Source organism: Oncorhynchus gorbuscha, linkage group LG24 (genome assembly GCF_021184085.1).
Source record: "Oncorhynchus gorbuscha isolate QuinsamMale2020 ecotype Even-year linkage group LG24, OgorEven_v1.0, whole genome shotgun sequence".
Lineage (NCBI taxonomy): Eukaryota > Metazoa > Chordata > Actinopteri > Salmoniformes > Salmonidae > Oncorhynchus > Oncorhynchus gorbuscha.
Window position 1 is genome coordinate 9,969,961 of NC_060196.1, and position 16,593 is coordinate 9,986,553.

Consider the following 16,593-nt stretch of genomic DNA (forward strand, 5'->3'; position numbering starts at 1 on the left):
GGGTTTGTCGACTGCCTTGCGGCCTTTGTGACAACGACTCCCATTATTAGGACGGAGACGTGCATCTTGCCATTATATACAAATCTCTGGTGTAGGCTAAATGGGAAGGTGCACACAGCACAGAGGAACGAAGGCGACGAGACCAAACATACAACATGAGAACAAGCGTACATAAAAAAACGTAGAATTAAGTCGATATATCGCTCAGCTCTAAATAGTATCTTGAACAGCTTCTACCTGCAAACCATAAGACTGAAAGGCAGGGAAGAGTGCCACAAGACTGCCATACCTCGTGCCACAAGACTGTTAAATGGCGAATCGAATGGCTAACGTTACCCGCTGCTGCTACTGTTTATTATTTAGGCTGTTGCCTAGTCAATTTAACCCTACCTATTTGTACATAGGCACATCGACTAGGTACTCCCTTTATATACTTATGGTTTTTTTAAAATCGTTATTGTTATTCACGGTGTAATATACCGTGTGCCACTATTTCAATGTTTCATTAAATCTTTAACTCTACATTGTTGAACAATGTAAGCATTTCACCCCTCCTCCTTCACCAGCAGCACCTCCTTTTCCTCCTGGAAGAGTGATATAGATTGCGCAGACATACACTCCCCCAGGCATGTACAGTCGTGGCCAAAAGTTTTGAGAATGACACAAATATACATTTTCATAAAGTCTGCTGCCTCAGTTTATATGATGGCAATTTGCAAATACTCCAGAATGTTATGAAGAGTGATCAGATTCATTGCAAAGTCACTCTGCCATGCAAATGAACTGAATCCCCCCAAAAACATTTCAACTGCATTTCAGCCCTGCCACAAAAGGACCAGCTGACATCATGTCAGTGATTCTCTCGTTAACACAGGTGTGAGTGTTGACGAGGACAAGGCTGCAGATCACTCTGTCATGCTGATTGAGTTTGAATAACAGACTGGAAGCTTCAAAAGGAGGGTGGTGCTTGGAATCATTGTTCTTCCTCTGTCAACCATGGTTACCTGCAAGGAAACACATGCTATCATCATTGCTTTGCACAAAAAGGGCTTCACAGGCAAGGATATTGCTGCCAGTAAGATTGCACCTAAATCAACCATTTATCGGATCATCAAGAACTTCAAGGAGAGCGGTTCAATTGTTGTGAAGAAGGCTTCAGAGCGCCCAAGAAAGTCCAGCAACCGCCAGGACCGTCTCTTAAAGTTGACTCAGCTGCGGGATCGGTGCACCACCAGTACAGAGCTGTCTCAGGAATGGCAGCAGGCAGGTGTGAGTGCATCTGCACGCACAGTGAGGCGAAGACTTTTGGAGGATGGCCTGGTGTCGAAAAGGGCAGTAAAGAAGACACTTCTCTCCAGGAAAGACATCCGGGACAGACTGATATTCTGCAAAAGGTACAGGGATTGGACTGCTGAGGACTGGGGTAAAGTCATTTTCTCTGATGAATCCCCTTTCTGATTGTTTGGGGCATCTGGAAAAAAGCTTGTCCAGAGAAGACAAGGTGAGCGCTACCATCAGTCCTGTGTCATGCCAACAGTAAAGCATCCTGAGACCATTCATGTGTGGGGTTGCTTCTCAGCCAAGAGAGTGGGCTCACTCACAATTTGGCCTAAGAACACAGCCATGAATAAAGAATGGTACCAACACATCCTCCTAGTGTTATGCAGGTGAATGAGGACCCAAAAGCGACTTGGCGAAAACAGAGTCTTTAATCCAGTTTAAAGAAATAGCAATACTCCTAGACAAATCGGAGCGGTAAATAAAGTATAAAAAACAATTCCACTCGTAATCACGAGAACTGACTGGAGACTCGATAATAAACTGCAGGTTGCCTCGGGAAGGCACTTGACCGTAGCAGACTCAGACACCTGCTCACCACGCAGCATCTGAGGAAAACACGACACGACAGGGCGATACAAAGACACAGCACGGTGAACAATATACAAGGATCCGACAGGACAGAAACGGAAAACAAGGGGAGAAATAGGGACTCTAATCAGGGGAAAAGATAGGGAACAGGTGTGGGAAGACTAAATGATTGATTAGGGGAATAGGAACAGCTGGGAGCAGGAACGGAACGATAGAGAGAAGAGAGAGAGGGAGGGAGAGAGAAAAAGGGGAACGAACCTAAAAAGACCAGCAGGGGGAAAACGAACAGAAGGAAAAGCAAAATGACAAGACAATATAAGACAAAACATGACAGTACCCCCCCCACTCACCGAGCGCCTCCTGGCGCACTCGAGGAGGAATCCTGGCGGCAACGGAGGAAATCATCAATCAACGAACGGTCCAGCACGTCCCGAGACGGAACCCAACTCCTCTCCTCAGGACCGTAACCCTCCCAATCCACTAAGTATCGGTGACCCCGTCCCCGAGAACGCATGTCCATGATCCTACGTACCTTGTAAATAGGGGCGCTCTCGACAAGGACGGGAGGGGGGGAGGGAAGACGAACGGGGGTGCGAAGAAAGGGCTTGACACAGGAGACATGGAAGACAGGATGGACGCGACGAAGATGTCGCGGAAGAAGCAGTCGCACAGCGACAGGATTGACGACCTGGGAGACACGGAACGGACCAATGAACCGCGGAGTCAACTTACGAGAAGCTGTCGTAAGAGGAAGGTTGCGAGTGGAAAGCCACACTCTCTGGCCGCAACAATACCTTGGACTCTTAATCCTACGTTTATTGGCGGCTCTCACAGTCTGTGCCCTGTAACGGCAAAGTGCAGACCTCACCCTCCTCCAGGTGCGCTCACAACGTTGGACAAACGCTTGAGCGGCGGAGGGAACGCTGGACTCGGCAAGCTGGGATGAGAACAGAGGAGGCTGGTAACCCAGACTACTCTGAAACGGAGATAACCCGGTAGCAGACGAAGGAAGCGAGTTGTGAGCGTATTCTGCCCAGGGGAGCTGTTCTGCCCAAGACGCAGGCTTTCTGAAAGAAAGGCTGCGTAGTATGCGACCAATCGTCTGATTGGCCCTCTCTGCTTGACCGTTAGACTGGGGATGAAACCCGGAAGAGAGACTGACGGACGCACCAATCAAACGACAGAACTCCCTCCAAAACTGTGACGTGAATTGCGGACCTCTGTCTGAAACGGCGTCTAACGGGAGGCCATGAATTCTGAACACATTCTCGATGATGATTTGTGCCGTCTCCTTAGCGGAAGGAAGTTTAGCGAGAGGAATGAAATGTGCCGCCTTAGAGAACCTATCGACAACTGTAAGAATCACAGTCTTCCCCGCAGACAAAGGCTGTAACTGACAGTTAGACTTACAGGATATCTCGTTGTCTTTTGTTTGAATTGTTTATGTGTCCGCTGTGCGGGGGAAATGATAATACAAGCGGAACTACGTAGCTAATACTGTTGTAACGGGGATCGTTATTGTAGCAACACACCTTTGGAGGGAAGGCAATCCTGCGCTGCGTTAGCTAAGTTTTCATGTCATCGGGAGTAGTTCATAAACGTTGAAGAGTATGTTAGGATGAAGTGTGAATTCATGCCAGGAATAATAAGTGTGAAGTTTGATTTCCTCCCTTCTGTAATAAGCAGCCAATGAGGTATTTGTTCCTTTATTCATGTGTTAATCTGAACCTGTTATAACGCCGGTTAAACTGTTATGTAAGCACTTCAGAGTTATACCAAGCTAATAAGTCACTCGTAAGATAAGGTTGTAAGAGTGTGCTTAACTGTATTTTTCATTTACTTTATAGTTCTCACGGAAGGTGATAATTCTGACTAAAATTACAGAATAAAGCCGCCAGTTAAAATCAAGGAACGGTTGTGCTCGTGGTTACTGAAGGGAGCTACAGTAAGAACTCAATGCTCTTCACGAGCAAGAGAGAAAGAAGAATCACATCCAGCTGTAAAACGTCTACAAGATTCCCAAATCCTGGTAGACCCTGTCATCTGCCAAATAAGAGTTTTGCACCTACCTGCAAACTAAGAAGAAAATCTCCACATAAGGAAGCATCGTGAGGCAACATAAGGTCAAGACTAACAGGAAAGTCAGACACGCAAGTACAAGTCAAGGTGTTTGAAGGTGGTCCTAGCCTTGTGAACAGCTAATAAGAGACTTTAAGATTACAATTCGTAAGGACTGGAGATAGTTGTCTATTTCATAAATACTCTGGTATTATGCATTTGCTCTTTCTATCTTAATGTATCACTGGTATGTGTATTACTGAAAAATATTATTTGATACTTACTAAAAATATATATATAGTCACAAACATTAAGGGTCAGCATACACCTATTAATTATATATTCACATGTAAGTTAATAGTGTAATTGTTTGGTAAGGTGTTTGTTCAAGCCTTTGTTACAAGCATTATACATGTTTATACCACGTACTGAGTTTTAAATTACAGTGAATTAGAGTATAAATTACCTACTCACTTATCCAAACCTTAGCTAGAATTGATTTGACTTGATTTAGAATGTCAAAAAGAGGTAGTTTCACTAAAGGTGATAGAGATGGGGTGGGTCAAGTTGAGCAGCTGCAGCAACACCTCGCAAACTTTGAGCCTTCATCAGAACAAACAGAACAGCAGGAAGAGGCCCAGACTGGTGTGGAGTCACTTCGGCCAGTGAATGATGATACAGAGGCTGCTAATGAGATAGCACAACAAGAGCCACGAAAAGGTGAGAGGGTCCGCAGGTTAACTGAAAAGGCAGAGAACTGCGCGACGAAAGGTGGAGACAGCTCGAACATCGTTTCAGGGTCAGCTATGAGAAGTGGAAGGCTCTGGTAAAGGAAGCAAAACTGTCACTGACAGGCTGTTGCTCTGAAGACCTACTAGAAGACCTCTTAAACAAGATTAGCCATACCTCAACAGAGCTAAACCTTGTCTACGTAAATTTGCGTCAAATCGACATTCCCGACAACGATATACGACGCAGAGTTGATACTTGTGAAGCAGTTACAATGTCTATTATCAAGACTGTAAGGTGTCATTTAAAATGCAGGGAAGAAGGTCAAAGTAACCAGATAGAGTTGCACTGGAAGGACAGCAATTCCTTGTGCATGTCTGAACTCTCACATAAGTCAAGTCTCAACTATCAGCCCTCAAGTGCTTCCTCCCAGTCTCAAAGCAACTCAAAGGTCAACTCCAGACGCTCAAGCGTGTCATCTGTCAAGAGACAAGAGGCTGCGGCGGAAGTTGCTGCTAACCAAGCAGCTTTAGAAGTAATGGTTAAGCAAGAACGCCAACTAGAAGAGCTTCAGCGACTTGAAGATGAAGATAAGAAGAGGACAGCGGAGCAAGAAGCTGAGGCTGTGAAACGCAGCTTAGAAGAAGCTAGGCTACGAGTCAAGTTAGAGGTAGAAAATGCTGCCAGACGAAGGACACTAGAAGACAAGCGTAGAGAGTTAGAGCGCCTAGAAGTGCTCAAGAAACTAAATGCTGCCAAGGCGCGAATGCAAGTGTCATGCAGGTGAAAGAGGACCCAAAAGCGACTTGGCGAAAACAGAGTCTTTAATCCAGTAAAGTAAATACAAACAAAAAACACAACTTTCACTCGAAATGACGAGGACAAACTGGAGACTCGATCTTGAACAGCAGGTGAACAGCAGGTTGCCTCGGGAAGGCACTTGAACCAGACAGACTCAGACACCTGCTCACCACGCAGCATCTGAGGAAAACACGACACGACAGGGCGATACACAAACACAGCACGGTGAATTCTAGACAAGGAACCGACAGGACAGGAACGGAACACAAAGGAAGAAATAGGGACTCTAATCAGGGGAAAGGATCGGGAACAGGTGTGGGAAGACTAAATGATTGATTAGGGGAATAGGAACAGCTGGGAGCAGGAACGGAACGATAGAGAGAAGAGAGAGCGAGAGAGTGAGAGAGGGAGGGGGAGAGAGAGGGATAGAAAGAGGGAAAGAACCTAATAAGACCAGCAGAGGGAAACGAATAGAATGGGAAGCACAGGGACAAGACAAGATAATAAATGACAAAACATGACAGTACCCCCCACTCACCGAGCGCCTCCTGGCGCACTCGAGGAGGAATCCTGGCGGCAACGGAGGAAATCATCAATGAGTGAACGGTCCAGCACGTCCCGAGACGGAACCCAACTCCTCTCCTCAGGACCGTAACCCTCCCAATCCACTAAGTATTGGTGACCCCGTCCCGAGAACGCATGTCCATGATCTTATGTACCTTGTAAATAGGTGCGCTCTCGACAAGGACGGGAGGGGGAGGGAAGACGAACGGGGGTGCGAAGAAAGGGCTTGACACAGGAGACATGGAAGACAGGATGGACGCGACGAAGATGTCGCGGAAGAAGCAGTCGCACAGCGACAGGATTGACGACCTGGGAGACACGGAACGGACCAATGAACCGCGGAGTCAACTTACGAGAAGCTGTCGTAAGAGGAAGGTTGTGAGTGGAAAGCCACACTCTCTGGCCGCAACAATACCTTGGACTCTTAATCCTGCGTTTATTGGCGGCTCTCACAGTCTGTGCCCTGTAACGGCAAAGTGCAGACCTCACCCTCCTCCAGGTGCGCTCACAACGTTGGACAAACGCTTGAGCGGAGGGAACGCTGGACTCGGCAAGCTGGGATGAGAACAGAGGAGGCTGGTAACCCAGACTACTCTGAAACGGAGATAACCCGGTAGCAGACGAAGGAAGCGAATTGTGAGCGTATTCTGCCCAGGGGAGCTGTTCTGCCCAAGACGCAGGGTTTCTGAAAGAAAGGCTGCGTAGTATGCGACCAATCGTCTGATTGGCCCTCTCTGCTTGACCGTTAGACTGGGGATGAAACCCGGAAGAGAGACTGACGGACGCACCAATCAAACGACAGAACTCCCTCCAAAACTGTGACGTGAATTGCGGGCCTCTGTCTGAAACGGCGTCTAACGGGAGGCCATGAATTCTGAATACATTCTCGATAATGATTTGTGCCGTCTCCTTAGCGGAAGGAAGTTTAGCGAGGGGAATGAAATGTGCCGCCTTAGAGAACCTATCGACAACCGTAAGAATCACAGTCTTCCCCGCAGACAAAGGCAGACCGGTAATGAAGTCTAGGGCGATGTGAGACCATGGTCGAGAAGGAATGGGAGCGGTCTGAGACGACCGGCAGGAGGAGAGTTACCCGACTTAGTCTGCGCGCAGTCCGAACAAGCAGCCACGAAACGGCGCGTGTCACGCTCCTGAGTCGGCCACCAAAAGCGCTGGCGAATAGACGCAAGAGTGCCTCGAACACCGGGATGACCAGCTAACTTGGCAGAGTGAGCCCACTGAAGAACAGCCAGACGAGTGGAAACAGGAACGAAAGGAGGTTACTAGGACAAGCGCGACGCAGTGTGCGTGAGTGCTTGCTTAACCTGTCTTTCAATTCCCCAGACTGTTAACCCGACAACACGCCCATAAGGAAGAATCCCCTCGGGATCAGTAGAAGCCACAGAAGAACTAAACAGACGGGATAAGGCATCAGGCTTGGTGTTCTTGCTACCCGGACGGTAAGAAATCACAAACTCGAAACGAGCGAAAAACAACGCCCAACGAGCTTGACGGGCATTAAGTCGTTTGGCAGAACGGATGTACTCAAGGTTCTTATGGTCTGTCCAAACGACAAAGGAACGGTCGCCCCCTCCAACCACTGTCGCCATTCGCCTAGGGCTAAGCGGATGGCGAGCAGTTCACGGTTACCCACATCATAGTTGCGCTCAGATGGCGACAGGCGATGAGAAAAATAAGCGCAAGGATGAACCTTATCGTCAGACTGGAAGCGCTGGGATAGAATGGCTCCCACGCCTACCTCTGAAGCGTCAACCTCGACAATGAATTGTCTAGTGACGTCAGGAGTAACGAGGATAGGAGCGGACGTAAAACGTTCTCTTAGAAGATCAAAAGCTCCCTGGGCGGAACCGGACCACTTAAAACACGTCTTGACAGAAGTAAGAGCTGTGAGAGGGGCAGCAACTTGACCGAAATTACGAATGAAACGCCGATAGAAATTAGCGAAACCTAAAAAGCGCTGCAACTCGACACGTGACCTTGGAACGGGCCAATCACTGACAGCTTGGACCTTAGCGGAATCCATCTGAATGCCTTCAGCGGAAATAACGGAACCGAGAAAAGTAACGGAGGAGACATGAAAAGAGCACTTCTCAGACTTTACGTAGAGACAATTCTCTAAAAGGCGCTGTAGAACACGTCGAACGTGCTGAACATGAATCTCGAGTGACGGAGAAAAAATCAGGATATCGTCAAGATAGACAAAAACAAAGATGTTCAGCATGTCTCTCAGAACATCATTAACTAATGCCTGAAAAACAGCTGGCGCATTGGCGAGACCAAACGGCAGAACCCGGTACTCAAAATGCCCTAACGGAGTGTTAAACGCCGTTTTCCACTCGTCCCCCTCTCTGATGCGCACGAGATGGTAAGCGTTACGAAGGTCCAACTTAGTAAAGCACCTGGCTCCCTGCAGAATCTCGAAGGCTGATGACATAAGGGGAAGCGGATAACGATTCTTAACCGTTATGTCATTCAGCCCTCGATAATCCACGCAGGGGCGCAGAGTACCGTCCTTCTTCTTAACAAAAAAGAACCCCGCCCCGGCCGGAGAGGAAGAAGGCACTATGGTACCGGCGTCAAGAGACACAGACAAATAATCCTCGAGAGCCTTACGTTCGGGAGCCGACAGAGAGTATAGTCTACCCCGAGGAGGAGTGGTCCCCGGAAGGAGATCAATACTACAATCATACGACCGGTGAGGAGGAAGGGAGTTGGCTCGGGACCGACTGAAGACCGTGCGCAGATCATGATATTCCTCCGGCACTCCTGTCAAATCGCCAGGTTCCTCCTGAGAAGTAGGGACAGAAGAAACGGGAGGGATGGCAGACATTAAACACTTCACATGACAAGAAACGTTCCAGGATAGGATAGAATTACTAGACCAATTAATAGAAGGATTATGACATACTAGCCAGGGATGACCCAAAACAACAGGTGTAAACGGTGAACGAAAAATCAAAAAAGAAATAGTCTCACTGTGGTTACCAGATACTGTGAGGGTTAAAGGTAGTGTCTCAAATCTGATACTGGGAAGATGACTACCATCTAAGGCGAACATGGGCGTAGGCTTCTCTAACTCTCTGAAAGGAATGTCATGTTTCCGAACCCATGCTTCGTCCATGAAACAACCCTCAGCCCCAGAGTCTATCAAGGCACTACATGTAGCACCCGAACCGGTCCAGCGTAGATGGACCGACAAAGTAGTACAGGATTTTGATGGAGAGACTTGAGTAGTTGCGCTCACCTGTAGCCCTCCGCTTACAGATGAGCTCTGGCTTTTACTGGACATGAATTAACAAAATGTCCAGCAACTCCGCAATAGAGGCACAGGCGGTTGGTGATCCTCCGTTCCCTCTCCTTAGTCGAGACGCGAATCCCTCCCAGCTGCATGGGCTCAGACTCTGAGCCAGAGGAGGGAGATGGTTGCGATGCGGAGCAGGGAAACACCGTTGATGCGAGCTCTCTTCCACGAGCCCGGTGACGAAGATCTACCCGTCGTTCTATGCGGATGGCGAGAGCAATCAAAGAGTCCACATCTGAAGGAACCTCCCGGGAGAGAATCTCATCCTTAACCACTGCGTGGAGTCCCTCCAGAAAACGAGCGAGCAGCGCCGGCTCGTTCCACTCACTAGAGGCAGCAAGAGTGCGAAACTCAATAGAATAATCCGTTATGGACCGTTCACCTTGGCATAAGGAAGCCAGGGCCCTAGAAGCCTCCCTACCAAAAACTGAACGGTCAAAAACCCGAATCATCTCCTCTTTAAAGTTCTGGAACCTGTTAGAGCAATCAGCCCTTGCCTCCCAGATAGCTGTGCCCCATTCTCGAGCCCGGCCAGTAAGGAGTGAAATGACGTAAGCAACCCGAGCTCTCTCTCTAGAGTATGTGTTGGGTTGGAGAGAGAACACAATCTCACACTGCGTGAGAAAGGAGCGGCACTCAGTGGGCTGCCCGGAGTAGCAAGGTGGGTTATTAACCCTAGGTTCTGGAGGCTCGGCAGGCCAGGAAGTAACAGGTGGCACGAGACGTAGACTCTGGAACTGTCCAGAGAGGTCGGAAACCTGAGCGGCCAGGTTCTCCACGGCATGGCGAGCAGCAGACAATTCCTGCTCGTGTCTGCCGAGCATGGCTCCTTGGATCTCGACGGCAGTGTAACGAGCGTCTGAAGTCGCTGGGTCCATTCCTTGGTCGGTTCCTTCTGTCATGCAGGTGAAAGAGGACCCAAAAGCGACTTGGCGAAAACAGAGTCTTTAATCCAGTAAAGTAAATACAAACAAAAAACACAACTTTCACTCGAAATGACGAGGACAAACTGGAGACTCGATCTTGAACAGCAGGTGAACAGCAGGTTGCCTCGGGAAGGCACTTGAACCAGACAGACTCAGACACCTGCTCACCACGCAGCATCTGAGGAAAACACGACACGACAGGGCGATACACAAACACAGCACGGTGAATTCTAGACAAGGAACCGACAGGACAGGAACGGAACACAAAGGAAGAAATAGGGACTCTAATCAGGGGAAAGGATCGGGAACAGGTGTGGGAAGACTAAATGATTGATTAGGGGAATAGGAACAGCTGGGAGCAGGAACGGAACGATAGAGAGAAGAGAGAGCGAGAGAGTGAGAGAGGGAGGGGGAGAGAGAGGGATAGAAAGAGGGAAAGAACCTAATAAGACCAGCAGAGGGAAACGAATAGAATGGGAAGCACAGGGACAAGACAAGATAATAAATGACAAAACATGACAGCAAGTGTATGAGCAAGATGAAAACTCAGAGGACGAGAAGAGAGAACTACTCTCTAACTGCAAATCTGTGAAAGAAGACACGCACAGAAGTGGCTCATTTCACAGTCTCTCACCACAACATGTTGTGACAAGCACACAGCAAGAAGATGGCACCAAGACCATGTTCAGGTTACTAGCGGAATCAATCAGTGAAAGCCGCCTCCCCATACCAGAACCAGTAACATTCAATGGAGAGCCTCTCTCGTACACTGACTGGAAGGTCTCTTTTCAGACTCTGATAGACAGGAAGAACATACCAACAACTGAGAAGATATATTACTTAAGAAAATATGTCGGTGGGCCTGCCAAGAAAGCCATCGAAAGTTACTTTATGTTAGGAACAGAATCAGCCTACCATGCTGCTTGGACCATTCTTGAAGAAAGGTACGGAAACAAATTCTTCATCGCCAAGTCTTTCAGAGATAAGCTCAATGCATGGCCTACGATAGGATCCAAGGACAGTCTTGAACTTAGAGACCTTGTAGACTTTCTTCGCAGCTGTGAAGCTGCTATGTCTCAGAATAAAGGCCTGGAGGTGCTTAATGACTGTAATGAAAACCAAAAGATCCTCGCTAAACTTCCAGATTGGCTAACTTCAAGATGGAATAGAAAGGTCACAGACATCTTAGAAGAAACGGAGATCTTTCCTAGCTTCAGTCAGTTTGTGAAGTTTCTCACGAGAGAAGCCAAGATTGCTTGCAATCCTGTAACATCCCTTCATGCTTTGAAACCAAGTGAAGATGGGAAACTTAAGACGCCAAGGATTCAAAACCCCGGAGCAAGGGTATTAGCAACTAACTCTGATGAGAAAGATACTGTTACTAGTTGTGTCTTCTGTGAGAAGTCAGGTCACAGTCTCCACAAATGCTGGAAGTTCATGGATAAGCCCGCCGCAGAGCGACAGAAGTTTGTTCAAGAGAATAAATTGTGCTTTGGCTGTTTAAGGCCTGGGCATCGATCGAAAGATTGTGATAACAGGAACACCTGCGACACGTGTCAGAGGAGGCATCCATCCTGCCTGCACGAAGATCATAGTAAAGAAAGGTTAAGGGATAGGAAGACAGAGCCCCCACGAGATAAGGGGACAAGAGCGTCAAGTGAGGCCATATCTAACAGAGTCGTAAGGGACATTAACACTCACACCTCCACAATCATTCCAGTATGGGTGTCAACCACAAGTGAGCCAGATCGTGAAGTTCTTGTGTATGCACTTCTTGACACCCAGAGTGACACCACTTTTATCCTTGAAGAGACAACAAAGGCTCTCAATACAAGGAAGGAGCCAGTCCAACTGAAACTCTCTACAATGGCTTCAAGAAATACCACTGTGCCCTGCCAGAAGCTGTCTGGTTTGCAGGTTAGAGGGTTTTACTTGGAGAAGAAAATCCCTCTGCCAACGACCTACTCGAGAGAGTTTATTCCTGCAAACAGAGATCATATTCCTACTCCAGAGACTGCAAGAGCATGGTCTCATCTTGAACACATTGCAGAGGAGATTGCTCCTCAACAGAGCTGTGATGTCGGTCTCTTAATTGGCTACAACTGCTCCCAGGCTCTCCTTCCAAGAGAAATTGTGTCTGGTAAGGGAAATCAGCCTTTTGCTCAGAGAACAGATCTTGGCTGGAGCATAGTCGGCTATGGAAATCCATGTATCGACTATGGCGACCCTATTGGAGTGAGTCATCGGGTTATCGTTAGACAGGTGATGCCAAGCCTTCAATCTTCTTCCAACCTCACAAATCAAGTACACCATGTTTGTAGAACACATGTAAGAGAGGTAATCACAACACTGGACATTATCAAGACGCTTGAATCTGACTTCAACGAGAGAGCTGCAGAAGAGGACCTCATATCTCAAGAGGATATCCGGTTCCTGAAGAAAATGAAAGAGGGCATGAGACGTAAGGACAATGGACATTATGAGATGCCGCTGCCGTTTAAGGAAGAAAGACCCAATCTGCCGAACAATAAAACATGTGCAGTTCACCGACTCAAGTGCCTGGAAAGGAGGCTAAGGAGAGACAAGCAGTACTACAAGGACTACACAGCATTCATGGAAGAGACTATAGCTTGTGGAGATGCTGAGAAGGTCTCTAAAGAGGAAATTAACAAGCATCCAGCATGGTACATCCCGCACCATGGAGTTTATCACCCACAAAAGCCTGGGAAGATACGAGTCGTCTTTGACTGCTCAGCTAAGTTTCGAGAGACGTCCTTGAATGATCATCTTACCGGTCCAGAGGTGACAAACACATTGCTGGGCGTCCTTTGTCGTTTTCGTAAGGGTCCAGTTGCAATCATGTGTGACGTAGAGTGCATGTTCCACCAGTTTCATGTGAAAGCAGAAGACCAAGATTATCTACGGTTCCTTTGGTGGGAGAACGGAGATCTAGAGTCTCAACCCTCAGCGTATCGTATGATGGTCCACTTGTTCGGCGCAGCTTCATCTCCTGGTTGCGCCAACTATGGTCTCAAACATCTTGCTGCTGAAGGACGAGGAAGCTTCAGCGAGAAGTCTATCCAGTTCATAGAAAGGAACTTTTATGTTGATGATGGGTTGACGAGCGTATCGTCTGAAGCTGAAGCGGCCCAGCTGGGGAAAGAAGCAAGAGAGCTTTGCAGCATCGGCAAACTTCGGTTGCACAAGTTTATCTCTAACAGCAAGGAAGTTATAGCCACAATTCCCAAGGAAGAACGTGCCAAGGGTGCCAAAGACCTGGATATGGCTCTGGGTGAACCACACATGGAGAGAGCGCTTGGTGTACTGTGGTGTATCGCATCAGACGAGTTCCAGTTTAGAGTAGTTGTCAAGGAACGCCCACTCACAAGAAGAGGAGTGTTGTCTACAGTAGCCTCTGTATATGATCTGCTTGGGTTTGTGGCACCCTTTGTCCTGGTGGGGAAGCAGATCTTGCAGCGGATGTGTCGTGACAAAATCGACTGGGATGACCCCCTTCCAGATGACCTAAGTTCCCAGTGGGAATTCTGGCTCCAAGGTCTACAAAACTTGTCTGAAGTAAGGATCCAACGAAGCTACTTGCCATCAAGTTTCAAGGAGGTGCAGAGTTATGAGCTCCATCACTTCTCCGACGCTAGTACCTCAGGTTATGGAGAGTGCTCATACCTCAGAACAATTAAACCTCCAACACAGACGGAAATGGAGTCAGACAGGACAGAAGAAACACAAGGATTAATGACATTGTCATTTTGCAAGATGATACTGCACCACGCAACCAGTGGAAATTGGCAAAGGTTACAGAAGTGTACCCGGGACAGGATGGCCGGGTGAGAAGATTCAAGTTACTGATCAGCGACTCAACCCTAGATGAGGGAGGTAAATGCATCACCAAACCCACCTATCTGGAGAGGCCCATCCATAAGACAGTCACCCTCCTGGAAGCCGATCAAGAAACCTGCAGACCTCTTTCACAGAAATCACCGGTGATTGGTGGGAGTGTAACTGACAGTTAGACTTACAGGATATCTCGTTGTCTTTTGTTTGAATTGTTTATGTGTCCGCTGTGCGGGGAAATGATAATACAAGCGGAACTACGTAGCTAATACTGTTGTAACGGGGATCGTTATTGTAGCAACACACCTTTGGAGGGAAGGCAATCCTGCGCTGCGTTAGCTAAGTTTTCATGTCATCGGGAGTAGTTCATAAACATTGAAGAGTATGTTAGGATGAAGTGTGAATTCATGCCAGGAATAATAAGTGTGAAGTTTGATTTCCTCCCTTCTGTAATAAGCAGCCAATGAGGTATTTGTTCCTTTATTCATGTGTTAATCTGAACCTGTTATAACGCCGGTTAAACTGTTATGTAAGCACTTCAGAGTTATACCAAGCTAATAAGTCACTTGTAAGATAAGGTTGTAAGAGTGTGCTTAACTGTATTTTTCATTTACTTTATAGTTCTCACGGAAGGTGATAATTCTGACTAAAATTACAGAATAAAGCCGCCAGTTAAAATCAAGGAACGGTTGTGCTCGTGGTTACTGAAGGGAGCTACAAAGGCAGACCGGTAATGAAGTCTAGGGCGATGTGAGACCATGGTCGAGAAGGAATGGGGAGCGGTCTGAGACGACCGGCAGGAGGAGAGTTACCTGACTTAGTCTGCGCGCAGTCCGAACAAGCAGCCACGAAACGGCGCGTGTCACGCTCCTGAGTCGGCCACCAAAAGCGCTGGCGAATAGAAGCAAGAGTGCCTCGAACACCGGGATGACCAGCTAACTTGGCAGAGTGAGCCCACTGAAGAACAGCCAGACGAGTGGAAACAGGAACGAAAAGAAGGTTACTAGGACAACCGCGCGGCGACGCAGTGTGCGTGAGTGCTTGCTTAACCTGTCTTTCAATTCCCCAGACTGTCAACCCGACAACACGCCCATAAGGAAGAATCCCCTCGGGATCAGTAGAAGCCACAGAAGAACTAAAAAGACGGGATAAGGCATCAGGCTTGATGTTCTTGCTACCCGGACGGTAAGAAATCACAAACTCGAAACGAGCGAAAAATAACGCCCAACGAGCTTGACGAGCATTAAGTCGTTTGGCAGAACGGATGTACTCAAGGTTCTTATGGTCTGTCCAAACGACAAAAGGAATGGTCGCCCCCTCCAACCACTGTCGCCATTCGCCTAGGGCTAAGCGGATGGCGAGCAGTTCGCGGTTACCCACATCATAGTTGCGTTCAGATGGCGACAGGCGATGAGAAAAATAAGCGCAAGGATGAACCTTATCGTCAGACTGGAAGCGCTGGGATAGAATGGCTCCCACGCCTACCTCTGAAGCGTCAACCTCGACAATGAATTGTCTAGTGACGTCAGGAGTAACGAGGATAGGAGCGGACGTAAAACGTTCTTTAAGAAGATCAAAAGCTCCCTGGGCGGAACCGGACCACTTAAAACACGTCTTGACAGAAGTAAGAGCTGTGAGAGGGGCAGCAACTTGACCGAAATTACGAATGAAACGCCGATAGAAATTAGCGAAACCTAGAAAGCGCTGCAACTCGACACGTGACCTTGGAACGGGCCACTCACTGACAGCTTGGACCTTAGCGGAATCCATCTGAATGCCTTCAGCGGAAATAACGGAACCGAGAAAAGTAACGGAGGAGACATGAAAAGAGCACTTCTCAGCCTTCACGTAGAGACAATTCTCTAAAAGGCGCTGGAGAACACGTCGAACGTGCTGAACATGAATCTCGAGTGACGGTGAAAAAATCAGGATATCGTCAAGGTAGACAAAAACAAAGATGTTCAGCATGTCTCTCAGAACATCATTAACTAATGCCTGAAAAACAGCTGGCGCATTGGCGAGACCAAACGGCAGAACCCGGTACTCAAAATGCCCTAACGGAGTGTTAAACGCCGTTTTCCACTCGTCCCCCTCTCTGATGCGCACGAGATGGTAAGCGTTACGAAGGTCCAACTTAGTAAAGCACCTGGCTCCCTGCAGAATCTCGAAGGCTGATGACATAAGGGGAAGCGGATAACGATTCTTAACCGTTATGTCATTCAGCCCTCGATAATCCACGCAGGGGCGCAGAGTACCGTCCTTCTTCTTAACAAAAAAAAAACCCCGCCCCGGCCGGAGAGGAAGAAGGCACTATGGTACCGGCGTCAAGAGACACAGACAAATAATCCTCGAGAGCCTTACGTTCGGGAGCCGACAGAGAGTATAGTCTACCCCGAGGAGGAGTGGTCCCCGGAAGGAGATCAATACTACAATCATACAACCGGTGAGGAGGAAGGGAGTTGGCTCGGGACC